Source organism: Zonotrichia leucophrys, chromosome 5 (assembly GCF_028769735.1).
Source record: "Zonotrichia leucophrys gambelii isolate GWCS_2022_RI chromosome 5, RI_Zleu_2.0, whole genome shotgun sequence".
Taxonomy (NCBI): domain Eukaryota; kingdom Metazoa; phylum Chordata; class Aves; order Passeriformes; family Passerellidae; genus Zonotrichia; species Zonotrichia leucophrys.
The window spans coordinates 17,445,855-17,464,759 of NC_088175.1; the positions used below are offsets into that span (position 1 = coordinate 17,445,855).

The window sequence follows — 18,905 nt, forward strand, 5'->3', positions numbered from 1 at the left end:
ATTTACATGTGACTTTAAGAGTGGCTATTGAGATTTACCCTGCAATGCTCAGTTCACCATACTTCATTAATTTCCAACCAGCCACAGGGATGTCACCAAACTTAAGCACCCAAAATATTAGAATCCAAATTATACCCTTAAAATAATTAAAATGGCATTAAAAGCAAAAAAGAATGCACACTAAAAAAGTAATTTTTGTCTTCTGTGTGTGTTTCATGCTCTTAAGCTGCGATACCAAACCTCCTTCTAATGCTGAGGGAAAAATTTGCATTAAGAAACAAAACAAAATTATTTCCTCACACCTTCCTCACTGTCTTTTACAAATTGTGGCTGTATTTTTTTTTCAAATACTCAGTGTATATTTTCATTGTTCCAGTGTGAAAAGTATATAGCAAGGATATATTCAGCATTTGGTTTCATGTCCTACATGAAACTCTAGTTCTGTTTTGTACACTCACTCACTGGAAAATAAAGAAAGGAAAGAAGAGCTGCCAGCCAGCTGGCTTAGGAGCTTTGAGATGCATCGTCCATGTGCACCTTACATGGGGAGTCTTCCCTGCTTTGTGTGCAGACCTCATGGAACAGCACAAACCTCCCACAGGACCTCAATATTCGAAGGCAGAAGAAACAGTGCAGGAGACAGAATATGCATATGGAAATACATTTTGAAAAAAATTAATTATTGTTAACATCTTTAACAATGTAGGGCTATACACATTCTGTCTGACATCCAATAATATCTGCTTCACCTGGAGGTCAGTCTGGAGCCTACTGTTACTCAAGATGACAATCTTTGGATAGGAATCATTGATTTCTTTGGAACTTTAGACTACAGGAAAGACAAACTGAGGAAACCTAGACTTCTGCACAAGAAGAGACAACAAGAATTCTCACATCTGACAAGTTCAGTGATGTCTCAGTTCTTAAAGAGCAATTTCCTCTCCTGTCATTATAGAAACAGTTTGTCACATTTTAGCTCCAGCAAATATTTCAGGACAGCTAGAACTGAATCCAACATGTGGAAAAGGATCTCCTACAATCCGAAACAAGCATCATACTCTCACTGCTGCACTTCAGGGTCAGTGATGTGTGGTCCCATTTCCCTGGGAAATTGAGGGTAGGCTGCTGAATAGCACCCTGTCACAAGAAGGTAAGTGCTGCCAAGGCAGCAGTCTCCAGACAGGTGAAGATGCAATGTTAGTGTTTAAATCACAGCCATTAGGTGGGGAAGGAAGGAAGGAACTAGGAAGTAACATTTCTGTTGTGGAGACCATTATATGTTGCTTGGGTCTGAACAGAGCCACATGATTGCAGCGCACATCAGGCAAACAGAGGGTGAACTTGTTGAAGCCTCACAGTACAGACACTTCCAGTGCCAGCCATCCACAGGCTGCCTCCTCTGGTGCTGGTACCAAGGAGAGTCTCCTTATTAGAACTTCCTGTTAAAAGAGCCATTGGCCAGAGGGGAGCTAAATTTGACAAGTAAAGGGTGACACTGCAGAACTGCCCAGGAGGCCTAAGTAGTAGTTTTAACCTCCTTACTGACCTGGGAAATAATTCAACCATCAATATTGGCTTCTTCAGGATACAAAGTTTCCCAGAATAGCAGAGTATATAGCAGAATATATAATTCACACTGGTGGAATTCAAACATTTTAACTCATCCAGTCTTGGGCAAAGCAACACTGCAGATGAGGGGGAGGCCTGGTTGAGGTGGGAGGAAAATGAACCTTGAGTGGCTTTAACAGGCATATGATGCAGTCTTGGGAAGCCTATTTACCTAGTGAGACACAGACAATGTGAGGAAGATGGGAATCATGGGGAGTGAAATGGATGTAGAAGAGAAATTAACTCTGAAAACTCTAAAATCTGTCAGAAACAGAAAAATAAGTTCCAATAACTTTAAGTTAGAGGCAGTCTGGATCAGACTGAAGCAGACAGACTTCAAAAGGAGAAAGCCAACAGGTTAGCAGGAGAAGCAAGAAAAACATTTTGTAATTTATGACTTTGGCACAGAGTATGAATAGACACAGGACACAGACAGTGTGATACAGATGCTGCCAAGATTAAAAGGTCTCTGAAATGAGTGCTTACGCACACACCGCAACACACAGAGATCTCCTCACCAAGGAGAATGTTTTGCAGAAAGAAGAAATGTGCTTACTTTGTGGGCTTCCGAGAGTGATGTATGTATATATATATTCATTTATTGGTAGGGACAGAATACTTCAGGAAAAAAATAATCTCTTTTTAACAATAACAACAAAAAATGCCAAAAAAAAATTTGCAAAAACTTTTTGATTTTCTCCAAAACTTCCATTATAAATGCATTAGAACAGTTTTCAGGATTTGTTTTCCTTCATGATGTATGTTTGATTTTGCTTCAGTTATTTTAAAAGAAAGATCACTTTCACTCAGAACTGACAACAACACAGAGACATAGTTTTGCTTCAGCACAGCTTGGAAAAAAAAATCAATTTTCTCCAGCTAAAATTTTAGCAGTACCTTAAGGAAGTTAGGAAAAAACACCCAAAATGCTGTAGAGATAATCTCCACTCACTGGGAACATGAACCAGACAGCAGAAGAAAGTCCTGGGCAGGAGAAACATCCACTTGACTGTCTGCAAGGAAAGGAAGGAAAGAAACAGGGAAAGGTTCCGTCTGCCAGGCCAGAAAGCATTAACTCCACACTTTGTGAGCACTGCAGGATTTGGGGAGCCTGTGCTGCCATCTTCAGGGATGCTCTCACCTTTCCGTGACCCAAAATCGCAAACGAAGGAAAACAAAAAGGGGGCAATTTCCACAAAAAATAAGGAAGAGAAAAATGAGATATCTCATTTAGCTCTGATCGTTTACCTCTGGGATTGCTGGCTGCCTGGTTTTGACTAGCTCACAGAGAAACACAGAAATTAAAACTGGGAAAGCCAAATAAATCCCACCTAGACCACATGCATGCCCAGGCTGCACTAAAGCAAACTGATCATTGCTGTTTCACCCTGTCTGATTTCTCTCCTCTTCTCATGCAGAGTGGGATTATTCACTGAGCCTCCATGGCTGATGCTCAGTCGATGCTAACTAACCATGTAGGAGATACAAAGCAATTTCAAAGAGACAGAGTGAGAGACCCCGACCCTTTCCCACAAGGGCTGAATTAAAATGAGTTAATTGTGTGCCCACAGGCTTCTCAAAGTCCTGTTTTACAAGAACGAATCACAGGTATTCCAAAAACACGTATCTGTTACTCTTCCTCAGACAAAACCTGAGGTTTGAGATATTGTGGGGGTATGTACTGCACAATAACAATGTTGCATTGAAGAGGACAAACCCAATTCTCATTTTTTCTGACCTAGTGGACATGTGTCTCTCCTGAATCTTTTTAAAGTGCTTTATGATATGTGCATTTCTCCCTTTTTTTTCCCTGCTACAACCCATTCCACACTGTTGTAAATTCTTTGCCTCTTCTCTTACTTCTTACCTTGTTACGCATTCCTTACATTTTTCAAATTGCTTTATAGGCTTCCAGCCACAGGGCCCTCACAGATCAAATATTACATAACAAAACCAATCCACTAATACTGCATTTTGAAGCTGAAGATCATGTTGTTCCCTACTTACTATGCTAGGACAGGACTTTCTTTGCTGGTCAAAATATTGACTGAATGAGTACTGCATTCTCCAGATTGCTCTTGTCCTCTGGCCTCACTATCCCCACACCCTCAGCAAATATGACTGCTTCATCTTCTCAATCCATCTAAATGACAAAAGAAGAAATAACATTTTTATTCAAATTAATCACCAAGTATTTGCTCCTACTTAAGTCAGGATAATTGCTGAACGTTACAGTATAAAACAGTATTATTGTATTTCATTAACATTAACAATCCATTCTTGAATAAAGCTTTTGGCTTTGTACTTTATTTCACCTAGGTTACAGTTATTTTTTCACAAAATGGAAGAGTTCCTTTTCTCTCTGCTCAGGTCATTGTAAAAAAATATATTAGAAATTATGATTTACAGTAAATAATAAGCAACATGCAGTATATTTCATCCACAAGGCTACTCAAAATTAGATGCACAATAGGAGGCCATTTCACTCATCCCATCTCTGAAGCCTAATACAGCAACTCTTCTACTGTGTACAGTCTGAGCTTCTGAAGCAAAAAAAAAGAATTGTTTGTCCCATTAAAACTATAATGGAAAATAAGGAAAAATGTCTGAGCTGAAATTTAATCAGTACACGGGAATCCACCAAATAATCAATACTGCAATGCCAAGATGGGCATCAGGGACACAGAACAATCCTGATCCCAGGTTGAGGTGCCAGCTCTCAGAGCAAAGAATTTTTGGTCAGCAACACCAACTCTTGCCCTGCCTTCCACATTTGCCTGCTTGGCTCCTGCTCAGCTTTGCTAACCTACAAGAACACTCAGGATCACAATTTAGCATAAGTGTGAATGAAAGAGGAAGGAAAAAGGAAATGGTTTACTCCTAATTGCAGAGACTCTTACTAAAAAAGTTGACTGAACAGAGTAGAAAATTGTCCATTTGCTGACAGATTATTTTAGTAATTCCACAAAACTTAATAGACAGTCATGTCTCATATTGTCCTGGTCCTCTCTGTGATCCATCACATGCACTCAGCTTGGTCCATCTGTTTTGCTTGTTTCTCAATTACGCACCTGCCTTCCCCATGCTGCCCCTCACTTCACTCAACCCCCTCTGGCGTCCTGCAGACAGTGCCTGCAATGCCCCTCTCCACAAGACCTACATCTACTGAAAACACAGCAAGAAAGCAACTCACTAATGATGGGTGAGATGTGCAATGAAGGATTCATGCTTCGTCTTTCTGAAATCGGTACAAAACCTAAACACAGTCTATAAAACCAGACAGATTGTTTTTCTTTTCCCCAGCCTAGGCCTGCTGCTGGTCTGAGGGAAAGAACAGAGCTGTCAAATCCTTCATCCCTGGAGCTTCCTGACCTCCGCCTCGGTGCCTTCCCTGCTGACCCCTTTCCTTTCCCTATTCTCACCACACCTTCCAGGGCAGCACCGCGTTTCACCACCCGCAAGACTGGGAGCGTACTGCAGCCTGGGCCCTGGGAAGGGGCATTCCCTGTATTCCAGAGGGAACCTGCAGATCTGCTGCCTCTGGAGCTCTGGGACTGCTCCCAGGAGGAGCTGCAGAGGGCAGGGGAGGTGTGTGTCACACTGCCTGCATGGATGCTGCTGCGAGGGAGGCCATGAAAGGCAGACTGCAGGAGACAGCAGTGGCTACTGCAGGCCACCACAGGGGAGCATGAGCAGAGCCAGCAGGAGACAGCTTATCCATGCTGTGCTTTGGTCTATGCAGTAATTCCAGCCTCTCACTTTCATAAGTGCTAAATTCACACAAAAATGTTTTTTTTTTAAACCCACCACAGGCGATTAAGCTGTGATCTAGATTAATTAGCTGCCATATTTCATTTTTAAAATCAGAACTGGCCTGTGCTGACACCAGGGAAACTGATAATATTTTCACTCGTACCTAACTGCCTCTGATTTTTCACGCTGCCTAGAACGGAGTGGCTGCTCCCAGCCTCACCCATCCATGCCAGGCAAGTGCCTGCACCTACTGCAGGCACCCATCCAGGGTGCTGGGGTGAGGCTGGAGGACCAGAGATCTCCTAATGAAAGTGCTGACCCTGGTGTAACCCATGTGCCCCAAGTAGCACTGCTTCAGTGTTGAAAACAAAAGATCGATGAATTGTATAATGTACTTTTACTGCTGTTAATTTTTTTGAGTGCTGCTGGTTTGTGTCTCCTGGAGGCTAACAGGACCCTTTGGCCACAAAGCAATATTTACTCTCTCCTGACAGCTGGGCTGCTGGAGGCAAAAGATGCATCCTTGCTCCCCAAATGATAAGGAAATGCACATCATGAAAAGGACATATCTGATAGAGGCTCAGCACCACTGCATGCAAACATGGCTCAGCCCTGGCTCCTACTCCTGTGAAGTTCTTCCACTATGCTCCTTTAAATCCTTCCAGAAAGCAGAAGGTAGGCAACAATACTGTTTAAGCAAGATCTTACAAATTACTTTTTCAAAACTAATTTTCCAGGTGGTAGACTTTCTTGTCCAGCACTATATTGATTCCTGTCCATTTAAACTGTAGCTCCTCAGAACAAGTGCTATTCAACTGACCTCCACAAAGTACCTTTTAGTCCTGATGACACTTAAGGTATTTGCTCAAAAAGCCCAGACCCAAATCTCCAACTCCTACTGGAATTCTCTCATGGATTTGATATGTGCACACTCCTGTTATGTTGTTTTATGTACTGCCTTTACAGAAGCCATACCTACAGCACCTTCCTCAAGCCAAGGAGGTATTCTGAGACTCAGTTCAGTGAGAAGCATCTCCTGCAACAGAGACAGAGCTTCACAGAAGATATCCTTGCTTGCTTTAGCATAGCTGGAGACACACAGGAGGTGTGCAAACAGTGAATGCATATGGCACATAGGAGAGGCAGCAAATTGATTTACACCAAGAAGTAGAAGACAGACAGCATGCTACTCTCCTCATGTTCACTGGCATATGAAGTATTTATATCAATAACAATGCAAAGTATTCCTGTAAAACACAGACCCTTCCATTCCTTTCCCATCTCTGTGTACAATTTCTAGAGCAAGTACTGCACAACTGTTAAGAGCTGCCAGAACAGGAACTACATCAGCTCATGAACTTCTCAAGCAGAAGAGGTTTTCCATGTCTCTATTCCCTCCATCCCACTCAGCAGGAAGGACTTCAGGTAAAAGCTGGGGAAAAGTGAAACCCTCTCTTGTACCACACTGCAAAAGCCAAAAGGTAAGCAACCTGTAATCCTGCAACACAGCATGAACATTTGAAACCATATTAAAACCCAGCAGTGGCCAGTAGAACATGCCAGAAAATTTTTTAGAACTGATTAGCGGTCCCAAGTTCTCTCATTTTCCAGCTCACTGAGTTTTTTTTCTGGGGATATCCTGCAGTATCTCTATCCCCATGAAAAACATCAGTTAAGATTTTCCTCCTTCCACACCAAGTCAGCATTCCTCTGGTTCACCCCAGCCGATGTGTAGAGCTCCACTCCCATCCCACCTCACAGCAATGTGTCATTCCTGCCTTTTCCACTGGAGCAGAAGTGCAGCACAGGCCTCCTACCAGCTGCTAATGTGTATCTTTCTCCTCTAGTTGCAGGGGTGCTAAACACACTGCAATAAATCTCCTCATCCCAAGGGAGCAGTTCTCTTTCTTCAGGCCCCATGATATTATACACAGCAGCTCTTCCCGATGTCAGAAGCTCCATGTCAATGCTCCTCTTCCCTCTGAAAGATCCTGCTGCTTTATGTCTTACCACAGGGCAGCTCCCATCACCATCTAGATTTCAGATTCCCCACCACGGGGTAGGCTGTGCTTTCAGCCAGTGACAGGGTCATGACACAGCTACCAGGCAGAAGGGACCTGTCTGCTTGTGTGGGCAAGCTTTTCACATGTACTTCTGCCTCACCTCACAAGGATGCTGATCACTACTTTCACCTTGCAGCAGAAAGACAAAACAAGACGGTCGGCAAGTGTGAAGGAAAGTCCTATCCCAGTGAAACAGCCAAATGGTGCATACTGAATTAGAAAGCTGGGAGAGAAACAAAGCAGTAGTTTTGCAAGGTTTGACCCTACTTTTTAAGCCAATTCTCATTCAATTTTAACAACAGAAACCCATGCATGTGCTAGCAGAATCTTTCTTCCTCCACTGTGATCTCTCTTTTTCCTGAAGCTGTTGTATTCCAATTCCATCTTTTTGCAGAAAGTAATGGTTGTGTGTTTTCAGAGGATCTTCAGGAAAGTTAAATGAGAAAAGGTGTGAGGAACAGCTATTTTCTACCACACCTCACACAAAAACCTTAGTCACAAGCCAAAATTCAGCCACAGTGACAGGACCTTGCTGTTGGCTCTTCAGCCACCATTTCTCTGTCCCAGTGTGACCTCAGGCTCCATGGCACAGGTTCTACCCTTGCTTGTCCTTCCTCAGTACACCATCTCCAATCAAACACAGCTCCAACAGTGTTCAGTGGAAGTACACTGTTTACAGTCCAAAATCAAGATAATTCTGAATGATCGACTCTCCTCTGGATCTTGTGCAGAGCAGTAGAACATTGTCTGACACTGCGTCTTGCATTTCCTTGCAGCATCAGAGTTCTCAGGATACTACAGAATCAGATGGTACTAAACTTAGACTTCCTACCCACAGGGAGCTTTTGCTTAAGGCATGATTTGTTACATTTGCCTTTTTCTTTATCTTGATTTAATCTATAGCTATAAAGATGCAATTGCTACTCAACTTGATGGCATTATATACATAGATACCTTAAAAGAAGCTTAAAACCAGAGCTGAGTCTCTTCTTCCCAGCTATCTCGTTGCAGTCTTCTCCTTTGCACAGGAGATGGGTTTCATCCATACTCCATGCGTTTCATCCTCATAAATCTGGCAAAGGGCATTCTCCTCTGGAGATCACTGGAATTCTCCACATGCTGGAATGCTTCTTTGGAGTCCTGCTTTACTCACCTCTGGTGTGTTTTTATCTGGATAATATTCTTTGCAACTTCAGCGAGTTCACACTTCACCTGCTCTCACACCTCATTTGGCACTTTGTCCTCTGCGCATTTTAGCAATGCATCAAGCTGCTCCCCAATCACCACTATGCTGCCTTCTCCAACATACTCCAAATTATTCCCAAAGGGGTGAAAGAATCATTTCATGCATTAGAAGCATGAAACCTGAACTCTGAAAGAATCAGCCAGTGATCTAAGGCACTAATAACACCTGGCAGAGTTTTATGGAAAGAAAATTGCTTGTTTCTGCCACTGCCATACAAAACTTTAGTTGATTCCTGCCCCCTCACTTCAATATGATTTTTTATATGGCTTCTGCATATTTCTTCTTCTATTGTTATGTTGAACTGAATGGCCCAATATTAATCTTGTACCAATTTTACACTGGTGTAACCAATCTGATTTTAGAGTTCCTTGTCATTTACAGTACCAAAATGACAACAGATTCATATTCAAAGTACCTTGGAAGACAGTTATAAAAAGAAAGTCCCCAGGCATGCTCAAAGGTTGTAGATGGCTTCTTCATCTTGTGGTTTCTGCTTATCTAGTTTCCCATATAAATTTTCAACACCAGCCTCTTTGTTCAACAGCAGTGACAGCATTTCATGGTTGTTAGCTGCTCTCAGAAGATGAAGTAACCTGATATAAATTACCTATTGCTGTGAGTGCAAGAGAACCTGTTAGCACAGTAGTCACTTCTAGAAGGCTGCAAGTACTGACTACATTATTACAGGCAGAAGGTTTTCTATCATGGTACAAGTCATTTTAATATGGCATCCTCCTCCAAGATTTTTCTCGATGGCTATTCAAGGTTTTTTCCCTGGTTCAGTAGCCCACATTATGAACAGTGGACTACATTCATGTACTAACTCTCACATTGGTGATGTACAAAAGCTACCACTTGGATGGCATTCTTCCAGAAGAAACCAGAGGCACTGAGGATTGAGAACAGCAGTCACAGTAATGGGAACTGCCAAATGAATGCACTGCTCCTGGTTAAATCTGCATTTAATTGCTGCTCACTGCTATTCATTTACTCTGTTAAGACAAGACTGGGTAGCTGATAAATAAGATGATAAACCAGCTACTGAGTAAAAAAAATAGAGGATATCTAAAACAAATACCTCTATATATTCATATTGTGATGTGGATAAGCTATATTCTAAAAGAGATGAGAAATTCCTGTATATCTTCATGAGACATAATAGATGCTTTTGGTGAACCAATTGTAATTTTAAGACAACATACTTGTTATTTTTAGCTCAGGTTGCCAGAGCCCAACAATTAAGGTCTCAATGATCTCAATGACAGTTTTATTCCCACGGAACCAGGTAGAGGATACTTCTCTTCCAGACACATTTAGCCTAAAAGGATCTAAAATTTCTGTGTGCCACTTTATTAGGCAGTGACTGACAAACTAGAAAGAGTTTTAAGACACCATAAAATGACTGGGCAAACTCAAGTAGGAGATAAAAACCCTCAAAGGACACATGAGGCCATGAACGGAGTAGGGTCTTTCTGAACATAAGCCAACACTTTGTGACTGCTATGGGTGACCAGGCACTTGCACAGTTTGCTCAGAGAGGTTGTGGTGTCCCCTGTCTTGGAGATGTTCAAGAGCAGTGTGGACCTGGTTCTGAGCAGCCAGCCTTAGATGGTCCTGCTTGAGCACAAGGTTGGACCAGATGACCTCCAAAGGTCCGTTCCAACCTCAGCAGTTCTGTGGTTCTGTGTGAAAGCAAGAGTTAGATCCACTTTGGAAAAAATGTACATAAATTATGCAGTCATGAAGATTAATGTATTTCTCAAATAATACATGAAACTCATATGCAAAACACTAAAGTTTCTCTTTCCCCATCAAGCTTCCTTACCATGAGATTTTCATAGACTGTGGAATCGCCCTTCAGGCATCCAAACTTACACCTGTAATATGCTAAAGGGAGTGCACAGCACGGATGACAGAGAATCTCCCTGAAGACTCCATCAGGTCCATGAACATGGAAATGCTCTCTCAATGCAATACTGAGAGCCAAGATGCCCAGGAGAAACCTGCACATACTTTCAGAGGAGGACAGAGTAATTTGACCATTTTCAAGGATCTGGCCAGTGGAAACAAAGGTGCACGGGCTGCTCTGCAGGCCAGCCCCCGCGCAGCCCGGCGCACTGTCAGCGGAGCCCTGCAGATGGCTGCAGAGCTCTTCCAGCGCCTACCTGCGCTACGGCAATGGGCACTTGGAGGCAAGGACACCGGCCAGTCCTGCACTGAAGGAAGCAAAATTGTTCTCCTTTCAAAAAATGGACACCTCTCTATGCTGCCTTTATTTCCACCCAAATGTAACAGCCAGTGGCCTGCAGGCTGAATATCACTGTCTTTAACCTCACAAAGATCCTCCATTTACAAGTTTTCCCACAACACAGCTGAAAGACAGAGATGCTGTGGCTCTCACATGTGACAGTGAACTCCCCACACAAAAGAACAATTTATCGCTCAAGATGCTTTTCTTAACAAGGGCCTGTAGTCCTAAGAAGCTCTTATGGAGCAGATATTTGAAAAGAAGTATCCATTCTTGTCTTGCCCACGGCAGCCACATCCTCTTTTTTTCTTCCCCAGACTTCAGCCTAACTGACCTGAAGGGCTTGCAGCTGCCTTCTTACATTTCACGTCAGGCTCAAGCAGTGTTCATAAAACAAGCCATCTTCATCCACCATCTTTCCCTTAAACTCTACCTTTAGCAATGAATCCTTAAAAAAAAAAACCAAAAACTGAGTTCTCTGTCACTTTGGATGCCCTCCTTCCTCCAGAGCCATGTCTCCTACTTCCTTCTCCCCTCTCCAGTGTTACACAGCAGATCTGTGCAGGGAGAGGGGGTTTTGCCTCACAAAATTTTGTGTGCAAATCCTTCTTCTATCTCAAGGGATTTGTGAGCTTTTCTGTGCCCACCTTGTATCAGTGACACGCTTTGAACACAGGGTAGCCTGATATTTGTGCAGGTCTCTCAACAATTATGGACAGCTCCTCACCACAGGCACACTGACACTCAGTGGAATTCAGTGCCCGAGTCAGATCACTCGGATTGAAAATTCCAGCTACAGTATGATAGTGGGAACCATTTCTTCGTAGTCTATATTTACCTGGTCCCTTTCCAGTCTATCCATCTGAATCAATAAATTGTCTTCTAAGAGGGAGTCAAGAACTTATAACAGACACCAGCTGCCCATTCTCTTTTAACCCATCCAGCATTAGACTCGTTAGTCATCAGGATAACAATCCTGTTTGCAAATCAGCTACCTTTACCAGATAACCAGTGGGACCTAGTACAGCATGTATCAGTCCAACAATATCACAACCAAGATATATAACTGCTTCTGTACAAAAACCTTTATTCTAATCCTTCTTAAACTCAACAAGACTGATTGGCTTTTATTATTCGTGAATGAATTTTTAACTCTTGGTCCAGCAGGGGAATTGAATCTATAACATTTCGCAGAGACGAAGCAAAGTAACAGTATGTTAAGAAAGTAAACCAGCCAAAAGCAGGTATTTTTTCTTCTTTCAATGAACAATTCAGAGGGCTGAATCTGTTTTTCCCTAAACACCCAAGGGAAAATTCTAGGGAAAATTAGCACATTGAAACATATATAGAGAGCACATCACTGTGCTGTGAGAGCTTTTGTTTTTGTTTCATAATAATGTTGTTTTAAAAAGGCCATGGAATTAAATTTGTTAGTATTTTAAGAAACTAGTCCATGTTAGACTAGGAAATCAAGAAGGGAAATTTCAACAGAGACAGTCCATATTATTAGAGAAGTAATGATCATGGGCAGTGATTAGGGCTTATAGTTGCTCTGTAATGACAGTCCCCTAACTGTAATTGCTAAGAAAAAAGAAACTGCTCTATAGGAAAATAAAAATACTTTAAAAATGAATAAAAAGACAATTGTCAGATACACTGTAGGTGATGAAATTAAAACAAAATCCCAAAATATTTCATAATCAAATTTTAAGTTACTCCATAAGGGGAAGCACACTGTATTTTGTGGCTTACTAAACCAAGATCTCATTAAAAAAAAGAAAAAGAAAATTTCCAAAGCCATCAAAAAATAAATAAACAGATAAAAGAAATTCCAAATTGCCGACTTTTATGGCTATGGCATTCGAGCCCATCTTTATCTTGACAATGTTATAGTTGGATGTCTGTTCTGCATACTGTTTTTCACATTACTCTGTGATACTCCATTTAAAGAAAATCTCTGTTCCTCTTTAAAAAACACCAGTTCATTAATTTATAAACAGGAGATCTAACTGCAGTTATTTAATAGCACCTAATCCTATATGATCCATAATAATATATATTCCCAGAGAAACACCCAATTTTTTTCAGTGCAAATGTTTTGTATGGTATATTTGTACAGCATTTTACATTTACAAAACACCTTCTATGTAAGGCCATGAACAGATTTACAAGCTTGAATTGCTAAAGATTGGGAACAATCTTGTGATGAAGACAGACAGACCTACCCTTATTTCTTTCTATACATTTGTACATTAATACGTGCAGAAATACGTAACCACATGCAGAAAGTCTTGTGTATGCATCCAAAAAGACGTTGGATGGATAAGTAAAAAATGCACTTGATTATATATAAAATTATATCGTTTATACATATGTGTGTTCTGTTAAATTATAGCATGTGCACAATTACATAAAATTAAGTGTGTACGCACACCCCGACAGACATCCATCCATGCACTCACAGATCTCTGCAGGCAAGAAAACTCTTTTTTGTCCTACTCTGGCACATTCTAGTCCTCCACGGTGGGCTTGGTGCCCCTACACAACTTGTATCAATTATTTCAAAGGAGATGCATCTGGCATCATGGATGGAAAATAATACCTATGAATGCATCGTACACTTAAACATCATTTTCATAAAGTCATATCTGCTACAACCTATTAAGGCAAAGAAAACCCACAGAAGGTGAAGTCATCATCCTTCACAATGCCCAAGCACAAAAAATGCAAGTTCCTGTGTGGGGATTTGCGTGGCTTTGAAGGAGAGTTTCGATTGTAGCAGACAGCTGTGGCCTCCTCCCTGTCGCAGTGCCTGGTTAGGCTGCACATCATTGCTCAAAGTCGCTGCGTAACACCGGTGAGGAGAGCCCTCATCCAGCCAGATACCTCTGCACTACTGATGAATCTGATAACAAATATTACCTACTACAGAGTGTCAAGCAATAGGCACCGGTGCTTTCCGAATTTTTTCAGTGTCTCACTGTACCTTTACCCCCTTAGCCTACAAAAACTATCAAAAAAAACCAACAAAAGCCCTCATCAACAGAAATACAAAAACTATGAAGAAATGGAATTAAACTCTTAAAGATAAAAATAGAAGTAACATCATGTATGTTTGGAAAAGAACTGAAGCCGTACTGAATTTATGTTTTCTAAAGAATTAAATCGCTCTCCCTCTACAGCACTTTCCGAACTGTTAAAACTAAATGGTAATCACATGCCATACACAGTTGTGAAACAAAGAAAAATAAAACAACAGCAAGTCCTTAAAATTAATGTGTTAATTATAAATGGTTTTAAAAGTTATAAGCGAAGCATGTAAAAAAATGTACACATTGAAAATGTGTATCCGTTAATTCTGGTTACGTGCAGTAAAAATAAATTTTACACCAAATCCCCAAAATCAGTAACATCCTATGTTCTTCACGGCTATATTGTCACATATGTGAAAAATTCAGCTATGTAAGTGTAATTTCTTAAATCATAAAACAAATATGTTTGATAAAGAGAAACTTGTCAGTGTGACCTGAACAAAACCAAAAACAACACAGAAGTCTTTGGAAAAAAAAAAATTCTGTTGAAGAATAATTCTTTAGTGTCCTTCAGCTCTTCAATTTTTTAATACGTAAAATGATGTAAATCTCACTGAGAAATTTGGTTTGCAATTATTCATGTCAGTACATGAAAAAAAGTACTTGCGGAAACTGACGGAAAATTGTATTTCTGTTTTATTTTCACCCAAGCGCATATACAATCTTAAAATTATCTTCCTATGCAAAGTCATAATTGGAGAATTGAACGTTTTTTTAAGCTGTTCTTTTGACCTTTGTCTTGAGTGAAAGGACAGCGAGACAATACACTCACCAGCATTGTTCCCAGTGACGGCTCCATCACCAGAGATTGAGGGCCATTATTACAAAAGGGAACTTTAAAGTGACATGAGAAAAAGGGGGAAAAAACCTAGAAAACAACACTTCTTAATATGCCATACGCACGAACAGCCTTTCAGACCAGCAGACATACAGCAAGAAAAAAACTTCTTGTAAAAAGATCTGCAGTAAAACACAGACAATCAATTCAAAACAAAAGGTGCTATAAGAAATTTTCTCCTGTTATGCAGGATACTCTAAGCTGGAGGTCCCACTTCCATCACCCACATTACAGGCTACGCTACTTTAAGGAAAATATATGACTCTTACAGTACATGTTAAAGCACAGACAATTTCCAGGAATGGAAAAGGAAAATTTGGACAGAAAGATGGGGTGTTCATCAAATGCTCTTATCCTGCCAAGAAGAAGTTAGAACAGGTTTTCTTTACCTTCCAAGCCTTCAATAGATGCAATATTTGGACATGCCCTTACTGTCATTACAAAAATTGCATAAAAACAGCCACCCCTCTCTACATTTATTCGATTTCCTTTTATGTACACAAAAATGCAAGAATAAATAGAACTCCGTCCAAAACAAGAGCAATGCTGTCACAAATTTTATTGTCATTTAAGTCTTATCTTGAAAACAAAACAGAAAAAATAGACTATTAATACGAAAAAGTGAAGCAGCTCCTTTTTGCTTCCTATGCACATGTAAGTTAGTGACTTTATGAACTGATTCTGTGCTGTTCACTAAATCCATATGGACCAGGGATATCTTTTGTAGGACAAAAAAGTCATCCTAAGGGTGACTAGGCTGAGATTTGCCAGGATTCCATAAAGCGAATAGGATTTGCTAGATATTTATTCCTCCCCCATTCAGAAAGGGAGTGCAAGAAAATTCCAGCTCAGCAGGGACAGAGAGCCATCGCAGGTTGTGTGATAACAGCTTGCCACCTGCTTTTCGCAAGTTGTCTCTGCGAAGTGCAAGGGGCACTGAGTAGTAACGTTGCCTGTGGTGATAGGAATGCACTGAACAGCTCAGTATGCAAAAGCACTTACTGGTACACAGTGCTCTTCACAAAGGGCATTGCAGAATGCTTTCCAGGCTGTGTCAGAAGTGCTAGGAAAGGAAATATTAGTGCATGTGTCACAGAAGGAACATAAGTGCTTGCTATCACAATAAAAGAAGGTATAAGCAAATACAGGTAAAATGCTGCTCATAGCCAAAAAAAAACGGAGGAGGTGAGGGAGGGAATGAGGTGGGGGCCAGGGAGAGGGAGAAGACAGGGAACTTAGCAGCAGTCACATTTGACTGAGCATTTCTGTGCAAGAACAGCAAGGGTTAACAGTGACATGTAAGCTCCAGTCCAGTCAAGATAGGGTCAAATGATGTGCCGTGAAAGTTTCAAGTCCTCAATCCCCCAGAGCTTGTTTGCTAATTACATTTGCAATTACAAACATGACAAATATATTATTATACAGTGTGTTCCACCTTGAGCAGACATGTTTCTCCTCACGGACAGTCATTGCCAGCAGCCAGACTCTCAAGCACTGGAAGAATCAAAGTGCACTGTGCTCCAGATGCAAACATCATTTTTTTGTGGGCATCTCTAGTGCTCTGAAGAGGCAGGGCAAGGCTTTAGAGAGAGGCAGCATAACAAGGATGGAAACAAATGCAAAGAGTAAGTTATTACAATTTAATTTCTAAGAAGTAAAACTTGCCAAGTCAGTAGCTATTACTAAGAAGTAATACTAAATTTTCCCAATGACATGCAGAAAGCACTTTACACATGGCAAGCTACGTAGAAATTACTACATTCAAAACTCAAATGCAGCTAATACTGCAAAGACAGAAAGAAACCAAGTGTTTCCTTTGTTTTAAGGCAAGGTCACCATAACTATCTGCTGCTAATACCTTCTTTATTAAGTTCCTTCACTAAACAAACAACCATTCTGATTCATAGTTTGTCACAGAAACTCTGATCTTTCCCCCTTTTTCCCCCCAGTTCCTACAGCGACATTACCTAAGACGCTCACTGCTGGGTTCGGGGCAGATGCTATATTTACTTGATCACACTGCGCAGACTAAAAATTCTGTCGTGCTCCCTGGCTGTAATGTTACTGCCAATAGCTCCACAGAATAAAGAACAGGTCTGACTGAGAAGAATCTCCTCATCTCTGCAGTCTACACTGGAATTGCTGATGTGCATCTCTATGACCCCCAACTCTTAAACCAAGGAGCACAAGTTAGAAGAAGAAGAAGATGGGGAAAGGATGTTGGCTTTGTTATCCCAGATTTCTCACCATATTTTTCTACTTTTACTATTTCTTTCCTTAATTAAATCTCTCTTAGACACTTCACACTCTGTGGAGAAATTCTACCTTGCTCCTGACAGAACCTATAAATTTCATCTACACTCAGGTTTAAACCTTGTTACCTTCTCCCTGTTTCTGTTCCTTAAGAGAATTTGAATCCTTCAAGCTATAGAAAATTTTGTAAAGAGACCCGCTGACACAATGCACAAAACTTCTTATTGAACTGAAATAATTTGAAGAATACAGGTATTTTCAAACAACATGAAATTCAGAGCAGTAGTGACAGTGCAGAAACAGGGCTGGAAAATAACAGCGGAAAGGGCACAGAGAGTAGAGCAACATTCTCTTGGAGAGGAAGAAAACGGGATATGAAACCTCTATCACAGCAACTTTCTCTGATGCAATCTCTCCAAAGTCTTTCCCCTCTCAGGCTAAATGCAATATTTATTGATTACTTCAAATCAATACAATGAAAAAATCCTATTTTTTAAATATATTGATCTTTCCATATTTCTCAATAATTGATAATGATTAGATCATGTTTACTTTTACAAGTGGAATTAGAAGAGGAGGGAAAAGTTAATACAAATACTCTAAAGATACTGATTTCCTCATCAGCCCTCCATTCACTAAGCTTAGTGTACTGAGACCCCATTTTATGATGGGAACCCTGTCAGAAATCCAGTAACTACCCCAATTCCTTATAAAGGTTTCTCATTTTATTCTGTCAACGAAACAAACAACTCCATCTTATTTTCTCCAATTAACAACTACTTCCAATTCCAGCCTCTGAGGCATATTCAGAGCAGACAGTTGCATTCAGATTCTCTGACTGAGGTTTCTTCCCATTCACAGAATATAGAGATTTCCAGTAACCTCTGAAATCAAGTCACATTACTTCAGTCTATGCATTAGGGTCAGTGACAGCAACTTTGTTCACTGCTGCAGGGTCTGGAATTTGCTCCTTCATTGCCTTAAAATTCCAACATTATACCATTTCACCTCTCTATCAAATATGTAATTTATTCCTTTCAACTTTTTCCTACTCTTCATAAAATAATTTTTATTTTTATTACATCAGTGACTCACGTGTCTTTCTTTTACCTCAGAAGAAACAGTGTAAGAGACATAGCATCTGGCAGGATGCTGTCATTTGCCAGTAATATTTATTTTACCTTCATAATGGCTCCTTGGTCACTTTCTGTCTGCCATGTAGAATATTAATAAGAAACAGAAATGGCAATTTTGTAGTCCTGTCAACATTTCTAGTGGCAACTATAAAGAGGCAGAAAACAAAATTCTCTGAGATTTCGAAGTTAATTCGGGAAAGTAAAAATGCCGTATTCTACTCTCTACTTAAACAACCTTGGGTTTGCACGAGGGATATACAACACCAGTACTCCACATGACCATATATATGCATGTGTGTATACCAACACACAAATATTTACAGATGCACACATGTGTTTGAGTGTGACTATAATGACATATTTCATGTGGCAGTGTGTACATTAGTGGTGTCTGCACACGCATTCCCTTCCCGCCGTATCGCAGACAGGCGCTGTCAGTACAGTTTAACTAATGTATTCTCACCATATGCCCTCACCTGAGAGACAAACTGCAGGTACAAATCACTGCCTTTGTTAATTCCCCAATTTTAAAATGCTTTAAACAAATTACAATTCATACAAAAGCTTCTTTCTTGGACCTGCATCATCTACCCCGGGAACAATTTTCCCAGAGGTCAGCACCAAAATGTAGGAAGCGGTTGCTAAAGAGTGGACTTCTGCGTAAGAAA

General features: G+C 40.7%; 1 protein-coding gene across 7 annotated transcripts in view; it reads right to left on the reverse strand.

Annotated features, from left to right (window-relative positions):
• Window positions 1–18,905, reverse strand: part of ESRRB (estrogen related receptor beta) — a 158,765-nt gene that overhangs the window by 57,636 nt on the left and 82,224 nt on the right. The window contains exon 1 of one of the 7 annotated variants that reach the window (XM_064714452.1): window positions 2,506–2,601. The exons of the other annotated variants lie outside the window; for them this stretch is intronic. The gene's annotated coding sequence lies outside the window, so the exon portion shown is untranslated. Of the gene's footprint in view, window positions 1–2,505; window positions 2,602–18,905 lie in introns of those variants that run through there. 7 annotated transcript variants of the gene reach the window in all.